The sequence below is a fragment of the Nomascus leucogenys genome, chromosome 15, assembly GCF_006542625.1.
Source record: "Nomascus leucogenys isolate Asia chromosome 15, Asia_NLE_v1, whole genome shotgun sequence".
Classification (NCBI taxonomy): Eukaryota; Metazoa; Chordata; class Mammalia; order Primates; family Hylobatidae; genus Nomascus; species Nomascus leucogenys.
The window spans coordinates 90030668-90051241 of NC_044395.1; the positions used below are offsets into that span (position 1 = coordinate 90030668).

Sequence of the window (20574 nt, forward strand, 5' to 3'; positions counted from 1 at the left end):
TCATCAATAAACTAGGTTCCTTCCCCAAAGGGGCAGGTGGGCAAATAAGTGGATATGTCAGTGCACTATGATAGCTGTGCTAAAAATTAAAACAGGAGTTTTAGTGCAAAGAGAATGGAAACTTCACTCAGCCTTCAAGGAGCCTTCCACACTTTAAAAGAGAGAGGGAAAATATATCTATAGCTACAATTCCATAAACGGAAAGAAAATGAGGCCTTGGCTTGCTTCATGTCTTATCAGAAGATGTTTCCATCCTCTTTGTATGCAAAATGCTTAACATCTGGGTCACTATTACAAAACAATGGTAATTTTATGGAATAAAATTATGAAAAACAAGAGCAAATTTGTATTAAGTCCATGCCACTGTAGAATGTCAGTGTACATGTTGGTTTCTTTAATTTTCCCACCAACAAATCTCTTGCCAGGAAGTCCCTGCTTTTGAAAGTTTCAGGGTTGAAGACCTTTCATATCATGATAGATTGGAAGGAAACTCAAGTCTATTAATGGTCAGCTGGGCAAAGTAGCAGGCAAGCAGATGTGCATTTTCACAATACCCTCAAAGGAGAAATTTGAAATTATTACTTATCTCCATTGATGGAGAGAATGGTTTGTAATAGGCAGAGATTTTATGAGTGTTCCTGAAATTCTGAAGCTCGGAAAGTGCCATCTTCAGACTTCTTATATCTTGTCGTTTTGAAAGCGTAGTTCGGCCAAGTATGTTGGCAGTTTAGCTGGAAAGTTGATCTCAGGCTCAGATGCCAGCTAGTATGGTCCCAGGGTCCAGAGGACTGGCAAGGTTATCACAATGGACGACATCTGGCTCTGGCATTAATGGAGAACATTTGAGTTTTGGACTCAGCCAAAGCCACTCACTGAAGACATCAAGCAGTTTAAATATGTCCTAATGTCAGGAGGTAAGTATCTGAGGCTCCCAGTAGTAACAAGATCCCAAATCATGTAGAGATGTCTTACACAAGAATTCAGCAAACATTTTATTCTTATTGCTCACCACCTGCAACGAACGTTCCACTCCAGACATTTTAGCTTGAGTAGACTTCCATATATGACAGGTACAGTTTTACTCTCCTACCTGGACTCCTGCTGGTCAACCCTCCTCTCTAGTTCTCAAAATCCTGACAATCCTTTTAGATCTGGCTCCAGAGCTATTTCCTCTATGGAAAAAGGACTTAATTTCTCCATCCTACAGTAGGGCAATTGCCTTCCTCAGAACTCCCTCATCATGTAGTTTCTAGGACTAGAAGAAAACCTCAACCATACCTACAATGATGTAAGTTAATACATACAAAAGAGCAACCATAAATGTGTATTCACAAAATAAGCTGTCAGACAAAATTAGCAATTTTCTAGCATTTTCCATTAAATATATGGTTACCAGATAATGTTCTGTCTTCAATGAGCACTTTTATTAGCACATAAGAGGTATAGGTATTAATGGTTTGGTTAAAAAATGTGTTGAACAAAAGCTTCAGTTAATAAATAAATCATTGTCACTTTTAGTATTTTCTGGGAATTGGAGAAATGCCAACTTTGAGATATTTTAAATATGAGACATCTCAGTATATCCTATAGAATACCAGTGTTTGCCCTTAACATATTGGGACCCAGTGACCCAGATTCTTTAAGCCTGTGTCCGGATCTGTCCAGTCATATTTGTTATGCTTCATCCAGATATGGACTGAGCTTCCTGCCCCTAAACTACCTGCATTTTTGCCTGACTGATCAGTTGGCAGGCAGACAGGCTGTTGGACTTTTTGGTGGGCCAACTGTCAAGTTCCACTGGAAATATATAAACTCAATAGAAATAGGTAAAAATATAGCATTTTAGTAAGTCCTGGAAAGAAGACCTCTCTAGAGACAAGAGTAGAATGTTTCTAGCATTTTTTGGGGGGGAGGGGACCCAAAATTGACATTCATTTACATATCATACATGGTGGGAGATGCAATGTTGATGTTACAACTATCTACCATGATTGAACTGATCCATTCCAGGATTTAAACTAACACACGAATGTGTTTTCCTCATTAGTTATTGGCATGGACACATGACAAAGGGCTGCTTGTCATGTGGTTAGGTAGAATGTTGTCTTCGCAAATGGCTGCTCAAACCAAATGCTCTCCCCACCCCTCCCACTCCACCCAAATCCCAGGAAAAATAGGCCTGGTAGGAAGGATATGATCAAAGATAAAGGATTTAAATACACATAGGTACACACACATACACACGCATGCACACACCACACACACACTCACATATAACCTGAGGTTTTGTCTTAAGAGAATTCAGTTCTTTTTAAAAAGTACCATCTTTACACTGAACAAAACAAATAAGATTAGGGATTTGTGTATTTGCTTTTAACAGACCTTCCTAAAATATACATTCTCTAAATGTGGAAGAGGCAACTAGTAGCATCTGTGCCCACAACATGAACCTGGTAACATAAAATGTGTTCATGGACAAACAGGAGGAGCTTTTATTGAAATCCATAGAGTGCCCTGCCTTGGGGCTGAAGGAAGTAGCTAGGACCTGTTGGGGACCTGTGGCTCTTTGTCTTGTCAGAAGGCCAATTAAAGTTGGAATTCAGAGTATCTGTGGTCTCCAGCAACAACTCAAGGCTGACTCTTGACTTAGGACTCGGTGAACTATAGGAAACCAAGGGTTAGACAGAAATCAGTTGGCAACTTGGCTGAGACATTGCTCCTCATCAATCAACTCCCAGAAGCATGGAAGGACATTTCTTCTCTGCTTCTCATATTTGGTTTGAATCAATTAATTTGTAATACTCTAGGACCAGGAAAACAGGCTAAACATTTTATTTTTTTCAGCCACAGCTTTTTCTCCTAACCCTCCACCTCTCTATCTTGAAAACATAATATCTACCACATTTTCATCACATTACTCTACCCAGATGATAACTCAGTGGTATAAGTGCCATTCCAAGTATCATTTAAAATAGATGAGTATATGTATTTGATAAAGGATGATTATACGGTTATATATAGTATGGAATCCAGAGGCATGACCCTTGGCTGGATTAAATTGTATCCTCTAGTATTTTTGAGAAAGTCATTTAAATTGCATTGGCCTCTATTTATCTGTAATAATAGGAAAAATACTTTCAGATCTACTGTTAGGGTAATAATTAAATGAAGTCATAGTTAAGATTTATTTTTTAATCGAAGCACCAAGATAATAAGGGATTATCATGAAAATTATAAAACAAAGATTATTGAGAATGGTTACGATATTCAGTTCTAGAGGTTCTCGTCAACAGCACTGAATTCAAGTCCTAGGACTGTCTGCTTCTCATTAGCTGTGTGAACTTTATAAAGTCTCCAAACTTCAACACTGGCTGCCTCATTTGTAAAAAAGGAATGATAATAATTCTACCTCACAAGAGTTATTTTATCAGGTTTAAATTACATAATGAAATTAAGCTCTTAACACAGTGCCTGGCAAGGAGTAAGTGCTTAATAAATTATCAGCTAGTATCCTATTGGGAAACATATGGCTCATACAGTTTAGAATAATTTGAGGAAGGTTCAGTAAAGGGGCAATATGCAAAAAGTGCAGAGCTGTTAGGTAACTACAAGAGATAGTGCAGAGATATTACCATCACTATATGGGAAAAAATGAATGTGTATGGAGGTACCTGATCCAGAGGAAGGGATTAAGAGAGAATTGCCTTAAGAAGAGCTAAGAACTTTGATGGAGGGACATTTTAGCTCAAAGAGACCTTGCATAGACCTCAGTCTTTCCTCTTCTTGTAATCTCTAGCTCTGTTCTCCATTGACCAATAAAACTGGAACTTTGAAGGCAAGGAAGCCTAACGCAGTCCAGAGTTCAGTAACTTTTTTTCTGTAAAGAGTCAGATAGTAAATACTTTTGACATGCAAGTCATGGTCTCTTGAAAACAGCCAATGACATTATGTAAATGATGGGTGTTACTGTGTCAATAAAACCTTAATTATCTAATGAGGCAACAGTTTACAGATACCTGATATAGTCCATACAAATCGGATTCCTGATGCAGAGGAGAAAACTGGAAAATTGATCAGAGGGGAAGATGAAGGATATCCACTTCAAGATAATGATAGCTGTCTTAACTGTTATGCAGGCTCTATTATGAATATCATTTTAACTATACACGAGTTGAAGACATTAGCATCTTGTTTCAGCTATATAATGGCTTTTGTTTAACCATGCCAATTTTATATGGGTGTATACAGAAAACTACAAATAATCAAAGCTATATAAGCTCCATGAAGGTGGAGACTACATTTTATTCACAAATGTAAATCCTAGGCCTAGCTCAGTGTTTTGGTGTATTGCAGATGCTCAATAAATATTGGACAAATTAATGAATCCCAAATCGTACTAGATGTCCTGAAAAGGATGAAGTCATCATCATTTTTTATAGAAGTATAACATACATACAAAAATACACACATTTTAAATATACGGGCTCAATAAATCTTGACAAAATTAATACATCCATTTAATTATCATTCAGATCAGAAAAGAGAGTAATACCAGCGTCTCATAAAACTTCTTGACCTTCTTCCAAGTCACTATCCCTTTTCCCCAAAAGTAACTACTGTTTTTATTTCTATCATCGTAGATTAGTTTTGTCTTTTTGGTTTGTATCAGGTTTCTTTCATTCAACATTGTGTTTGTAGATTCATAGGTGGTGTTGTAATGAGCAGCAATTTGTTCATTTTCATTGTTGTATATTATTTCATTATATGACAGAGCACTATTTATTTTTCTAGTCTATTATATGGGCATATGAGTTGTTTCCAGGTTTTAGCTACTACAAAGATGGCTTCAATAAGAATGTCTGTGCATGTATTTGGTTGCCCATATGACTACATTTCTATTGGAGATACGCTTAGCAGGGGACATGAGTTGGAAAACATGGCAGGAGCTTGTTTGGCTTTGGTATATACTACTGTAAAGCCCAAATAACAAAGTGACTGTCTAAAAGAAAATGATATTTATTTGGGATTGAGCATTGCAGTGGGAATATAATGGGTACATTCAGGGAGGTAAAGGAAGACAAGAGTTTTTAAAGGAAAAATGAGGAGAGTTACATGAGTTGTTTTGAAACAATTATCCTTGGCTATAAGGATTAATAACAAGTTTGAGGTGAGTCCAAGTTTGAACAGGCAGTTGCTGGGCAGATGTCCTGGTAGAAGCATTTTTGTGTGTGTGGAAGGGTTGCTGTGGCATTTGTGCAATGTTGTGGTTTATGCAGTCTTTTGTGAAAGTTCCTATTACTAGGCATACTTGCATGAGACTCATCCCTTCATGGCCTTGCCTGTTCCTATTTTTCAGGGTTTTAATACAAGTGGCTCCATTTGATTCTGACAATTTTCACACTACCAAATGGTTTTCTACAGCAACACTAATAATTTGTGCCCCACTAACAAGTGTATAATATGCTTCACATCTCAGCCAATACTTAGTATTATTCAACTGTTTAATTTTAGCCATTCTTTCAGGGATGTAAGAGTAACTTTCTGTGTTGTCTTTCCCTTTTGGGTAATGAGGATAAAATCCCTTCATTATGCTTGCCGGCCATGTGGATAACCTCTTTTGTGAAATGCCTCTTCAACTCTTTCTATTGAGTTTTCTGTCCTTATCTTAGTATTTAGAGGCATTTAAAAAATATTTTGGATATGTGTTTTTATTCATATATATGTATTAAAATATCTTTTCCTACCCTGTTTCTTGCTTTTTTACTTTCTCAATGGTATATTCTGAAGATCAAAAATTTTTATTCCAATGTTGCCTGATTTACCAATTTTTCCTTTATGGTTTCTTTTTATGTGCTCTAAGTATTTGTATACCCTAATAATGTTAAAATATTTTTCTACGTTAACTTCTAGAAACTTTATTGTTTCTACATCACCCCCAAAATATATTTGTATGTATGTGTATATGTGTGTGTGTGTGTGTGTGTGTATATATACACACACTCATTCTAAAGAAATATACTTTTGTGTATGGCGTGAAGTAAGGATCAAGAGTCAGTCTTTTCTTATGCATATCTAGTTGACTTCTAATCATTTATTGAAAAGACCATTTTTTACTCATTGTGCAGAAATCCCAGCTTTATCATAGATCAAGTGACTGTATACATGTGGACTATATCTACATTTTTTATTTTGATCAATTGGTTTACTTGCCTAAGTTACACATCTTAATTATTAAACCTTCATAAGTATCGATATCTCAAACTCTCTTTTCTTAGCAATTCCTGGCCCTTGGCATTTCCAAATATATTTTAGGATCAGCTTTTAAATTTCTATCAAAATATGACAAATTGTTTTATTATGATTACATTGAATCTTTAGATGTTTGATAAGAAGTCTTATTTTTGTGGTAATAATAATGAGACTCCTAATACTTGAACATGGTATACACCCCTTTATGACTTCTTTAATATTGTGTAGTTTTTTGTTTACACATTCACAATATATTATACATATTTCTAGGTATTTGGTATTTCAGGTACTATTATCAATGGTATCATTTAAAAATGTTCATGAGTTTCTGCTTTCGGTCTATCAGTATGAAAGTGATTTTTGTATATTGGTGTAATGTCATGCAATTTTACTGAATTCAATTACTACCTCTGTAGAACCTTTTAGATTTTCCATGCTGATTAGTCTGTTTGAGCTGCCATAACAAAATACCACAGACTAGGTGGTTTAAACAACAAAAATTTATTTTTTCTGCACTGGAAACTGAAAGTCTCCAAGATTAAGGTGCAGCCCTGGTTTCTTTCTAGTGAGCCTCCCGGCTTGGAGACGACTGCCTGCTTGCTATGTCCTCATGTGGCCTGTCCTCTCCATGCATGTAGAGAGAGACAGAGTGAACAAATGGCTCTGGTGTCTCTTCTTCAGGGCCTCGCCATTATGACCTCATTGAATCTTAATTACCTTCTCAAAGCCCCTATCTCCAAATATAGTCATGTTGGGTGTTAGGGCTTCAGTATCTGAATTTGGGGAGAACATAAGTCCATGACACATGTGTACAAAACTTTCACTGGTAAATAATGACAATTTTTGCTTTTTTCAATCTTTATGCCTTAGTTTACTTTTTTAACTTATTGCACTGGCTAAGGCCTCCAGGATAAAGTTGAATAAGAACAATGAGAGCAAATATTTTTGCTACCTACCTAATCTCTGTGGTAAATCTTTTAATATTTTCATTCAAATGATGTTTGCTATAGATATTTTGTAGATACTCTTTATCAGAAAGTTTGCTTTCATACCCAATTTGTTCAGCACTAATGAGTATTGAATATTATCACTTTTTTATACCTAGTGAGATGACCATAAGAATTTTCTACTTTATTTCTAAAAGTTATGAATTTTATTGATTGTTTGAATGTTAAGTAATTGCATTTCTGTAATATAGTTTGGAATATAGTGAAGTCAGACATTATTCATTATCCTTTTAATACACATACAGATTCAATTTCTTAATATTCTGTTGCAGTTTTTTTGCATTTTTTATCATGAAAAATTGTCATGTAAGTACCTTTTTGCAGTAATACTAAGAGTATGCTGGCCTCACAAAACAAGAGCTGTTTCCTACTTTTTCTAATCTCTGTGTGTATTTGAGTAAGATTAGAACTATTTCTTTTGTTAAATACTTGGGGGGTAAATGGCCCTTGAAGCCACAAACACTTGGAGATTTCTTTTTGTTAGAGATTTTAATTACAAAATTAAATGTCCCCAAAGATAGAAGACTAAACGTATTTCAATTTCTTTTTACATCAGCTATACCAGTTTGGGTAAGTAATGTTTTCCAAAGAATTTTTTCAAATATCAGCATATAGTAGTTAATAATATCTTCTTCTTATCGTTGTAATATTTTAAGGATCTGCAATGATATCTTTTTACATTCCTGATGTTGGTAATTTGTGCCTTATTATTTTTGGTTGTTTTTCATCAGCCTTGCTAGAACTTTATAATCTTTGTAATCTTGAAGGATGACTCCCCAAAATACTTTCATATCTTAAACTCTTTAAAAGTGACTTTGTTTGGACAGAGGTAATTAATTAAGGCTCTCAAAATGATATCATCTTAGGTTATCCAGGTGAGCTCCTAAATCCAATGACAAGTATCCTTAAGTAACAGAAGAAAAGACAGATAGAAGACCGTGTGAAGAAGGAAGCAGATTGAACTTATGCAGCCATAAGCCAGGAAAAAACTGCAATGCTCTAGTTAGATTTTTAAAGCAATTTCTAGATCAGTTTCACAATAGCCAGATAATACACTTTTAAATCATTTCAATCCACTAAAATCTGTTGAAACTTCATTAATGGCCAGCACATAATTAGTTCTGATGAGTATTCAATTAAAAACAATGTATACTGCATTCTGCAGTTACAGGTTTTGTTGTTTCTATTTATACGTGGTAAAGTTTGCTAATCATGCTTTTCAGATCTTCTAAATCATTGTTGATATTTTGGATTATTTGTACTGTCAGATACTGAGAGACCTGTTAAGCTCTCCAACTCTGATTTTTTTTTTTTCCTATTGGAGATGAGGTCTCACCTTTTCACCCAGGCTGGCATGCAGTGGTGCAATCTCAGCTCACTGCAACCTCTGCTTCTTGGGCTCAAGCCTTCTCCCACCTCAGCCTCCCAATTAGCTGGGACCAATGGCATGTACCATCATGCCTGGCTTTTTTTTTTTTTTTTTTGGCAGAGACCGTGTTTCCTCATGCTGCCCAGGCTAGTCTTGAACTCCTGAACTCAAGTGATCTGCCCACCTTTGCTTCCCAAAGTGCTGGGATTATAGATGTGAACCACCATGCCCCACTTCCAAATCTGATTTTAGATTTTTCTACTTTCCAGTTAGTTCTGACAATATCTCATTTGTGTATTTGTAGGTTTTATAATGTGCATAAAAATTTATAGTTGTTATGTTCTCTGGACAGACCTTTTATCAATATGAAAACGATCTTTTTGTCTTTAATAAATGCATCATGCCTTAATGACTTACTGCATCTGATATAAACATATTCACACAGTTTTCTTTGGTTAATGTTTGTGTAAAACTTTTTTATATCTATTTTCAACATTTTTATACCTTATCTCTGTAAATTTCATTTTATAATTTATTCAATATTATAATTTTTGCATTTTAATTAGAATAATCTTTCTAAATAAAATGTAGTTCCTAGGGATTTAAATTTACCTTGTCACAATTTGATTTGTCCTTGACTCATTCATATTATGTTCTTTCTCTCCTTTCTTGCTCACTTTGGAGTAGTCAGGACTATTATTATTATTATTATTATTATTACTATTATTCTTTTTAGTGTATTTTCTGTTCTACTAGCTATACACTACATATTATTTTACCACTACTTCAATAGTTTACCTTACAGAAGTAGTTTTCAAAGTGTCTTATTAAAAAAATGGCATCTGCAATTTTTAGCAGGAATGCAAACTTTTGACCCCACCCCACCACTCAAAAAGTTAAATGAGAAACTTTGAGGGTGGTGTATAGCACTCTTGAAGAAGCCCTTGATATAATTCTAAACAACACTAAAATTTGAAAATCACTGCCCTACAGATTAAATATGTATCTTTGACTTATTAGAGTTTAATATAATACATAAGGACGTTAACAACTTAAGGTCTATTTATCCCTTCTCTATCCTCTTGTGTATTATTGTCATATATTTTAATTACACAAACATTTTAAACAGACTCATTTAATAGAGTCTGCAGTCATTTGGAGTGACGCACACATTACTTTGTTTTTTCTGTCTGTATTAGTCTATTCCCACATTGCTATAAAAAATAGCTGAGACTGTGTAACTTATATTAAAAGAAGATATTTAAATGGCTCATGGTTCTGCAGGCTATACAGGAAGCATGATGCTAACATCTGCTCCGTTTCTGGGGAGGCCTCAGAAAACTCACCGTCATGGTGGAAGGCAAAGGGGGAGCAGGTATGTTACATGGCCAGAGCAGGAGCAAGCAAGAGAGGGAGAAGGTGCTATGGACTTTTAAATGACCGGATCTCACACACACACAGGTACACACAGAAAAATTTCATTAAGTATTGTGAAGATAGTACCAAGGGGGATGGTACTAAACCATTCATGAGAAATCTACCACTATAATCCAATCACCTCCCACCAGGCCCCACCTTCAACACTGGGAATTAGATTTCAATATGAGATTTGGGTGGGGACACACATCCAAACTACCTCACCCTCCATACTCACAATTACCTGAGTGTTTTCTCACCTGCCAAACCTCTAGGGCTGGGCATGCACAGCATTAGAAATCATCACATAAGAATTGTATGTAAAAGATGGAGCTCAGGTAGACACAGAAAACATAAGTAATGTTAATGATTAAGAGACTCATGCTACTAGACATCTATCCCTGTTGCACTGTCTTAGCTCCATTAATTTATTCTCATAGTGTCATGAAGAGTTGCTTACCACCAGTTAAAGAGAAAAACCTCAGGTATACTCTACAGATAATTTTGCATTATATGTCAGTGCCAACTGAAATTCAATTCGTCTAGTAGAGTCCTACAACCCAAGCATGAGTGTCTCTAAAAATACAGTAGTGAAAGGATATTTTTCGTTTGGACAGAATATTGATCAATGTATTTTACTGCTTATTTTATCTAGACATGTAGTAGCAGAAGCATGGATATATTGATTTCTGGACATTATAGAGATCTTAAAATGCCTTAATTTCCTTAATTGTATTTTCCCTTTTGCAGTGATATTAATGTCATAATAATAATATATAACAACATACAACAGAGCAACCAACAAGCTTAACACCTGAGAAAAGATAGGTGCCTCCAATAAGAAACAAATATGAGCACTTGATTACCTAGGCATAAATAGCACAGACCAACATAATCACCTTGCAAGTGGATGAAAAGAATGCAGCTGAGATATTTATCAAATTACTGAAGGTCAAGCGTGAACACTAGTGAAGATCAATTGTGGTTGGAGAGATGAAGAACAATAAAACTCTAACCCCGGGACAGGTACAAGATTACTGAGAAAGCTTCACCCCACAAACTGAGGGGCACTAAGACTGAGGCTGAGCCATAATGACAGAATTTTCCCACTGTTAAAGCAAACTGAATATGACCTGAGAAGGACTTCTATATTTGAGTCCTTGTGGACTAACTGCAACCTAGCTTAACAGGTAAACAAGATTGAAAACCCAACTTAGGAGTATGTGCCTGTAATTATAGCTGAGTCTTGGCCAATTGCAGTGTAACAGAAACAAGCAAACTGAATATGGCCAGAGAAGGACTTCTATATTTGAGTCCTTGTGGACTAACTGCAACCTAGCTTAACAGGTAAACAAGATTGAAAACCCAATTTAGGAGAATGCACCTGTAATTATAGCTAAGTCTTGGCCAATCGCAGTGTAACAGAAACTTTAAGAATAACCTTCTACCAACCCATCCCCCACGGAGAGGATGCCTGGAGGAATTTGAGGCATGTGGTGCACTGAGAGCAACCACTGTAACAACCAAACTGAAACCCAACTCAGTAGTGGGGGATTCAAACTCCCACTATGCTACTTCTGATTCCTTTCTGCATTTCTGTTCTTCCCTTTGGAATTACCTCCTCCTCCTCCTGGAAGACCATATGTTAGTATTTAAGTGTAGATCTGTTTCCAATTATTTCTATAAGATTTATTTATTTTTATCTGAAAACAGCTTTATTTATTCTTAATTTTCAAAATATTATCCTGCATGGCATCAAATTCTGCTCTTATAGTTACTTTATTTTAGGATTTTAGAAATGCCATTTTCTTCCAGCATTCATCATTTCTGTTGACTAATAAGCTATAATTCTTACGGTTATTCCTTTGGTAGCAAGATAACTTTTCCTCTGGCTGCTTTAAGATTTTATCACTGTCTTTGTTTTCCATAGCTTTACCCCTGACTGAGGTTTATAGAACTTCTTTGGTTTTTGAGTTAAAGGTTTTTTAAATTATTTTTGGAAAATTATCTTTCTTCATTTTTCAAATATTATTTTCACTTCATTCTCTCCTTTCCGCTGGTACTTTAATGTCATGTAGATTAGGCCTTTTCACTATATGCTAAATGCCACTAATGCTATTTTGTATATTTTATTTTTTCTCTGTGTTTCAGATCAATTTTTTTTCTCTGTTCTATTAATCTGTATTACAGGTAACTAATCTTCTCTTTGGTTTGTCAAATCTGGTATTACAGGAATCTTTACTTTCTTAATTTTAGTTATGTCATATTTTGGCCTCAAATTTTTATTATTTAAAATATTTATTGATCGGGCATGGTGGCTCACTCCTGTAATCACACTTCGGGAGGTCAAGGCAGGCAGACCATCTGAGCCCAGGAGTTCAACACCAGCCTGTGCAACATGGTGAAACCTCATTTCTATAAAATATATAAAAATTAGCCGGGTGTGGTGGTGCATGCCTGTAATCCCAGCTACTCAGGAGGCTGAGGTGGGAGAATCCCTTGAGCCATGGAGGTAGAGGCTGTAGTGACCCAAGATCATGCCACTGCACTCCAGCCTGGCTGACAGAGTGAGACCCTGTCTCAAAATGGAAAATAAAAAAAAAGATTTCTATTCACTTGTGACATCCTCCATCTTGCCATCTGCTTTCTTAGACATATTAATCATAACTATTTTTAAGGACACTATTTCTCTCACCTAGTTTTGTTCTATTAGTATTATCTTTTTGTGTCTTTTGGTTAGCTTTGTAATTTTTAATGCACTTATTTTAAATAAAGTAGTTCCAGAAGTTTTAGATGAGTCTTCATGTCTAAAAGTCAAAGAATAAGTCACCTTAATCCAATAGGGTATAAAATATTTCAAAGTTGAATGTCATTTTTTTTTGTAAGTTCTAATCTATCTCTGGTTTACTTTTACTCCTATGATGTAATCTTTCAGGGACCCCACCTGAAAGCTTGGGTTATCAGGGTCCCTCTTCTTAGTCAATAAAACTCCAACATTTAGGTTTATAGCCTGTAAGACTGCCAAAAATTCCAATTATCTCCTTAACTACTTAATTACCCCCCTTTAACTTGACTTCTTCATATATAAGTCCATGTTGCTTATGTTTGGCAAATGTGATGAGGATGAGAGAAGTTTGGGATGTTGACTTCACTTTTCTGTGCTTGCTTCTTGTCCTGTATCTTGATTCATCAAGTGTAAGCTGCTTAGGCAGCCCTGAGCTTCATTTTTAAAAAAATATTCACAAACTCATGAGACTGTCAAAAAGCTGTTTTGAACTTCTTAGCTTCTTAGTAGCAACTTACTACTCAGCATCTCAACCTCTTGAGTCATGACTTTTAGGCATCAGTGAATCTCTCAGAAAGACAGGGTAATATGTTCCATTCACTTAGCACAATGTTTTTCCTTTCTCTGAGATGTAACCCTTCTATGCAGATGCCTTAATATTTCTCTGATGCCTTAAAACAATGTATTTTAATTACTCTATCCATCTTTTTCTGTTGTTTTTGATAGGTGGATTCATCTCCTAGCTAGAAGTAGAAATTCAGACAAACTTTGGGAAGTTCTTGAGAGAAGAGAGAGAGAATTGGAGCTTAGTAATAATTATGTAGCATAAAGATAGTGAGAAATATTGCAAAAAGGTGAATCAGTATTGAAAAAGTTTCAGAGGCAAAACTAAGTCTGTCATGGTAAAGGGTATGTGTTAGAGACAAGATGTGGCAGTCAGTTACTGATTGAACACCAGCTACTGGGCTACATGCCAATAGAATATAAGGACTTAGTGCCTTGCTTCTGGGACTTGTATCATTGGAGAGGAGATAATAGATGTTACCAAACAACTGTAAAGCAAGGTTTCATAGATATATGTCTTATAATATTTAATATATTTTTTTATTTTAAGGGAATTCTGATAAGGGAGAAAACAAGGATGGCATTTGAGATGGGACAAGAAAAAAAATGCTGTTTTTACCAGGCAACAAGGAAGGAACGCAGAGCATATAGGATAAAATAAGGAGAGGGGACAAAAAGTGTGGTATAGTGTTTGAGTGGTTCTCAAACTTCAGCATGCATTATACTCACATGCAGGGCTTAAAATAAAGACTTCTGGGCTCCATCTCCAGAGTTTCTGATGCAATAGGTCTGGACTAGGGCCAGATAATTTGCATTCCCAACAAATTCCTAGGTATTGAACACTGGTGTTCAATCATCAAATGCTGATGCAGTTGATGCAGCTGATGCTGCTGATCTGAGAGCCACATTTTGGGAATCACAAGTATAGATAGAATGACCACTAAAAGAATAGTAAAAGAAAGTGTAAATAATAGCTGACAGAAAGGCAAAAATGAATTTTTTAAAAAGTATTTGCTTCAAAGAATTTATAATGTGCTTAATTTGGCGCAAGCACAGGGCATGGGAATAGAGTTCTGCAGGTAGGATCATAAGTAATTTGTGATGAGAAAAAAGAAAAAAATGTAATTTGCTAAGAAATGTTATGGCCGTGCAACTAGTAAGAATAATTACTTTATAAATCATATTTCCTGAGCCAGCATCTCGTTATCTTGATAACTTTGTAAATAGTGCAGTTTTCCTATCCAGTATTTCTACTGAAATCCAGGCTGATTATTTTAAGAGCTGTTAGTAGCACCCCATGGTAATTGAACATATTAATAATTATGAGGAACAGAATAGCTATACAGCATTTTTGCTTTAATTATATACCATGTGACTGTGACTATCCACATTACTGGGACAGGGTTTAGTTGAACTATCCCTTCTGATGTAATGAATCTAGGTGAAACAAACTTCCTTTAATATTTCAGAAACATCAAATTATACTTAGATATAGCAAAGTACTTATATTTGAAATCAACTTCAGAAACATCAAGTTATACGTAGAAATAGCAAAGTACTTATATTTATATGTTTACAGAAAATGAAAAAAGTATTGTTTTGGTGTTAAAATTAACAATAAAGGAAAAACAAATAATAAGCACACTTCTCTGTACAATTAAAAGGTGAAGTTTATTTTAAATATTGAATACAAATTTGATTGTGGAAAAAATGGCCAACTTCCTATTCTTCCTTCTTTGCTTGGAAAAGTCTAAGTGTCTTCAATAATTATAAAACTATTTTCTTTAAGTAAAATGCATGTGATTGTTTTAGGAAAGCATGGCATCTTTAAAGAAGGCACAAATACTCTAGCGAGTCTCCTAGCTTGTCCTTCCAGGCTAGCCTAGCAGCTGGTGATGGGTTAACCTTCACCATTTCTGAAAATTCTTGTATAGATAGAAATCACAGTGGAAATCACCAGAACTCAGTACATTAGTACATTAACAATTTGAAAAAGGTAATGAATCTGGGGATAGAAGAGATGAAAACCTGGGGAAATGTCAATTGTTGTAACATCAATAATGAAATTCATTCTATTCAGCTACAGATGAAATTCAGTGAACCAAGTCTCAGCTCTTCAAAGTGATTCTAAAATGTCCAATAGTTTCCATCCCCCTCAACCTGAGTCTGATCTGCTAGCAGTGAAGGAAAGGCAAATTAGATTTTTAAGCTTTAAGTGCCAGGTCAGCAAATCCCTTATTGGTTCTTGGCTATTTTAAATAATTTAATGTGTGCTTTTATTAAGCAGACATTAAAGACACAGGAAGTAAAATACTCCCTGGAATGAAGAACCATTCTTATTCAATTAAAATAGAATGTATTGCTTTTTGTAGTAAATCATCAAATTGTTTGTGGTTACACAGAAATAATTCAGAGAGTCCTAGAATTTACCACCTCCTTCAACACTATATTAAAAAGCACATTGTGTCTTCTCAGAATGTTCCAGTCTTTGATGACCAAGCAAACACAGTCAGGCCTCCTGGGGTTGATGGGGAACTATTCTCTCTGGATCACAGCTCATGAAGCTGTCTGGTAACATTCCTGTTATCATTTTCCCACAGGAAAAACAATCAATCTATAAAATAAAGTTTCCTCTCGTTTTCTATAGCTTAACTAGATGTGTTAGGGAGTTGAACTGTATGTTTATTAAATTCAACATGTGTTGAATAGTCTTACGTTTTACCTTCTTTATATATAAAGCACATTAAAATATGAAATTTTTTTTCTCTGCCACAAACATTGTTTTACTAGTGTAGAGTCCTTGATGAATGTTTTCTATGCACGAGAATTATTTAATATGCAAAGATTCTATACTCTGTCAATTCTAGATATGGCAAACTAGTTTTTTAAAGGGCTAGACAGTAAATATTTTGAATATGTAGCTATACCATCTCTGTCATAACTATTTAACTCTGCCACCATAGCAGCATTGAAATCAGAATCAGATAGACTTGAATTTGGCATCCAGTTCTCCCATGACATGACTTAGGCTAAGTTATTTACTGTCTTTGGGCCATAATTCATCTGTAAAATGGAAGCAAGATCTTTCTCATAGGCTTGTTAAGGAGCTTGCTATTGAGTCCCTAGTATATGCCAGGGGCAGCACCACACAATTTCACCAAGTACCTCATTCTCACAATAGTGGTGTGTGAGGTAGGATTAGCTCCTTGGAGAGTTATGGCAATAGGTTCAGTGAGATTAGCTCTGGGTCATACCACTAATACAGACCTGGGGTTCTGAACCAACATTTCTGAGACTTCAAAGTCCTTTGTTCCTTTTAGTCTGTGTTACCTGGCTGTCACTATACTGCCTATTAGGAATGAAAGGGCACATTTAAAAAAAAAAAAAAAGTGACTAGCACATTTTGTGGCCTGTGTTAGATGCTAAATAAACATTGGTTTTCTTTCCCTCCCTAGAGAGGCTACCAAAATTTGTTAATGGCAGCACTACAAAGACAGCCTGATAAATCTTCCTGAGGAGAGGAGAGAGGGGGGAAGATACCTATCACATAATATTGGCAGCAACTGAGTAGAAAATTCAGTAGTTGTCTAGCTCTCACGCAAGAGCAGTTTCTGATGGGCAACAAAATAGGGCTTGAAACCTGAAGCCTGGCCGCAGCCACAAAGTCTCCACAGAGAATATGTGTCTGTTAGATTTTAAATCCCAGATCCCATATCAAGCATATAGCATTCTCATTACTTTCAGCAGCCTTGGTTCAGCATGCCCAGGAATTAAGAATATGCTGTTTCTCTCCTAAGCTTGCCTTTTGCTGCAGCAGCTCTGAGATGAACCAGAGTATATGGCAAGGGCAGTGGAAGAAAAGGAGGCTTATAGATTCAGGCCCCTGAGTACCAGTGGTTCTTCTTAACCCTGAAGAACATCCCCTTGTTCTTTGCTTTTAAAGAGAAGACTTTTGATGGGTTTGACATTCCTTCTTAGGAAGCATGCTGTGGGGCTCCAGAGAACATAATTACAATTACACAAGACAAGTGGACATTTTTAAAGGACTATTACAAAGATGCCATACTAGTCATGGGGACTAGACCTTGTTGTGCCAACAAAACAGGCCTGAAATCTCAGTGATATGATAAAACAGTTGCTTCTTGTGCTTGTAAATTCTGCTTCCAGCAAGTGGAGTGACTCTGGGGAAGCTGGTTGTGGCAGTGACTCAGGATCCAGGCAGTTTCCATACAGACTCTTAGATGCTTTGGTCCAGAGGCGATATGCATTACTCAGATTTACAGCCCTTGCCCAGAGTCACTTGACCTCTCTTTATTACAAAGAGAGTCAAAAAACAATGCAGAGTAAGGGAGCTGAGACTAATGTGTGGAAATTCAGTCAGCCATAAATGTCTCTGCTAGAGATGAGCCTGCTAACTCTCAGTGCAATGGAAGTAAACCTTTTTCTGAATACAAAACCATTCAGTGTTCTTCACATTGTCTTTAAATTCCAATAGAGGACTACAGTATATGACGAAATGCTATTAACTCATTATGGCAAACATGAATCGCCTTAGGCATGGGTGAATTTGCCCTAACTCTTCTTTTTTGCCCAATGCCTTAATACCTGAGAGGTGGCATGTTTGTGTTGTTCCATGAGGCAGAAGCAAGACCAATGATATTACTGGGAGATAGGCTTTGCCTTTATGTCAGTGAAGAAAGTCTACTTTGAGCCTAATTCATGTTTTGATTGACTAGTGGAGAAATAGCAAAGGGAACTCTGGACTTAGAGCTTAGGTTCTGAGCACACTTTTTTTTGGTGGGGAAGGAGGGTTGTTTTTGTTTTTTCCTAGTAGAAAGGCAGGAGGGTCTGACTGGATCACCAGAATCCTCAAAGACAGGGCTAAAGGAAGAGAGTTTGTCTTCTACTCTTCTCTGGTATAAAGTTAGGTAGGTCATTCTCAGGATTTTATCTGAAAGACAGTGTTAGAGAAAAACACCCAAAGTATCTTCTAGGCAAGAGAACCAGGAGAGAGTTGAGGAATTGGGAGGAGCTCAATGTTAGAATGGGGGAATCTGAACAAATTACTCTGGTGGACTAACTTTCTCAGCTTTTTCTTTCTTTTCTTTTGTTTGTATAGGATAAGGCCATTTAAAGGGACCAAAAATGGATGAACATACTGGGCACTATGAACTAAAAGATCTTTGGCTAAAGAAGAGATGAAGACTCATTCAAATCCTACAAGTGAGTTAAGGAGCTCTGAGAAGGCAAAGCCAGCCCAGGAGGGTGGGCAGATTAAGAACAATGTGCCTTGTCTTGATACACAGTTGTGGTATAGGTAACAAAATCTGAGCATCCAACCTAAGATGTTACCCCTCACCAGAACACCTCCAATCCCTTCCCTGGAAACACAGTATAAATTCCTATAGAAAATTATAAAGCAGAAAAACAAGGTATCTTTTGTGGAGTAAAGAATGATTATGGAGGAAAAACACCATTAATTGTCACAGAAATAATTGTGTCATTCAGCAGAATGGTAGCTCTAAGGAAGGCAGCAGCAATACTCAACATACAGCCATTCTTCTGGAATGAGTCCCACCAATCTGAAGCTGGAGTCAATGGTGGTGATGGTGGGGAGATTGCAGAAAAGTAAGAAAGTGGAGGGAGGGATTCAGGAGAAACATGGCTGTTGGAATTAGACACCCAAGATCTAAACTAAGTGGGATTAGTAATGATAAAAGGATAAATGATTGATTTCTCCCATCACCACTTTGCCTGGAAATATAGAAAAGGAGGAACCCAATGGTATGGTTGAGTTCTCTAGAGCTAGTAACAATAAAATGGGCTGCAACAACAACCACACACAAAAAAAATTCCCAGTGAGATTCTTGTTAATAGGGACATTTAGGAAAGGGTGGGATGCTCACTAACCCAGGTTATTGCAGAAAACATCCTGCTTTGACTGAGAAATTGTGGAGGATGCCTAAGGTCACTTCTGACATCTATGGAATTGTAAAGTCTGTTTCCTGTGGTATAGTTTTATCAGATTGTGACTATGTATTTGTGTATATATTGTGTATGTATATTTGTCTTCCTATTAGCCAATGCTCTGTCAACCCATGGTTGTTTTGAGAATCAAAGAGATAACATGCAGGAGGATGAAATGGGAACAGATTAACACAAGATGTTCACACTGCCTAGTAATCATAGCTTTCTCCCTATTTCTGTCCCTGTCATCAGGCACAGGTATTCTATTAAATAGCTACTCTCAAAACACAATGGAAATGCTTATTTTAATGTCTGTCTGAACCTGGATATTGATTGGGAGCAAGGTTGGAGATTAGTTGATGAAGCTACATTTTGTATTTTTTTTCACTAGAAACTGCAACAGGCAGAGACAAAGTTTGCGAATCCCAGTTTGCATCCCTATCAGGGAACCTGCCCCGATAGTCACGTAGGTTCTTTTCTATTTTCCCTAAGCATCAGCCAGTTTGAGAAATAAAGGGACAGAGTACAAAACAGAGAAATTGTAAAGCTGGGCGTCCGGGGGAGACATCACATGTCGGTAGGTTCCATGATGCCCCCCAAGCCACAAAACCAGCAAGTTTTTATTAGGGATTTTCAAAAGGGGAGGGAGTGTGCGAATAGGTGTGGGTCACAGTCATCAAGTACTTTACAAGGTAATAGAATATCACAAGGCAAATGGAGGCAGGGCGAGATCACAGGACCACAGGACCGGGGCGAAATTAAAATTGCTAATGAAGTTTTGGGCACCACTGTCACTGATAACAACTTTATCAGCAGACAGGGTTTTGAGAGCAACCAGTCTGACCAAAATTTATTAGGCGGGAATTTCCTCTTCCTAGTAAGCCTGGGAGAGCTATAGAAGACTGGGGTCTATTTCACCCCTACAGTCTACAGACCATAAAAGATGGGCATGCCCAGGGGTGCCATCTATAGACCTATACCCGCAGGCACGTATTCTCTTTCCCAGGGATGTTCCTTGCTGAGAAAAAGAATTCAGTGATATTTCTCCCATTTGCTTTTGAAAGAAGAGAAATATGGCTATGTTCCACCCGGCTCACCAGTGGTCAGAGTTTAAGGTTATCTCTCTGATTCCCTGAACAATTGATGTTATCCTGTTCTTTTTTCAAGGTGCTCAGATTTCATATTGTTCAAACACACATGCTCTACAGTTTGCGCAG

General features: G+C 36.6%; 1 long non-coding RNA gene across 1 annotated transcript; it reads left to right on the forward strand.

The window, feature by feature from the left end:
- Positions 1 to 7017: 7017 nt before the first annotated feature.
- LOC115838654 lies at positions 7018 to 18817 on the forward strand. Its single transcript, XR_004033705.1, has 3 exons — positions 7018 to 7075; positions 10792 to 11231; positions 18510 to 18817. It is a non-coding gene; the product is annotated as an uncharacterized LOC115838654 (long non-coding RNA).
- The last annotated feature ends 1757 nt before the right edge of the window (positions 18818 to 20574 follow it).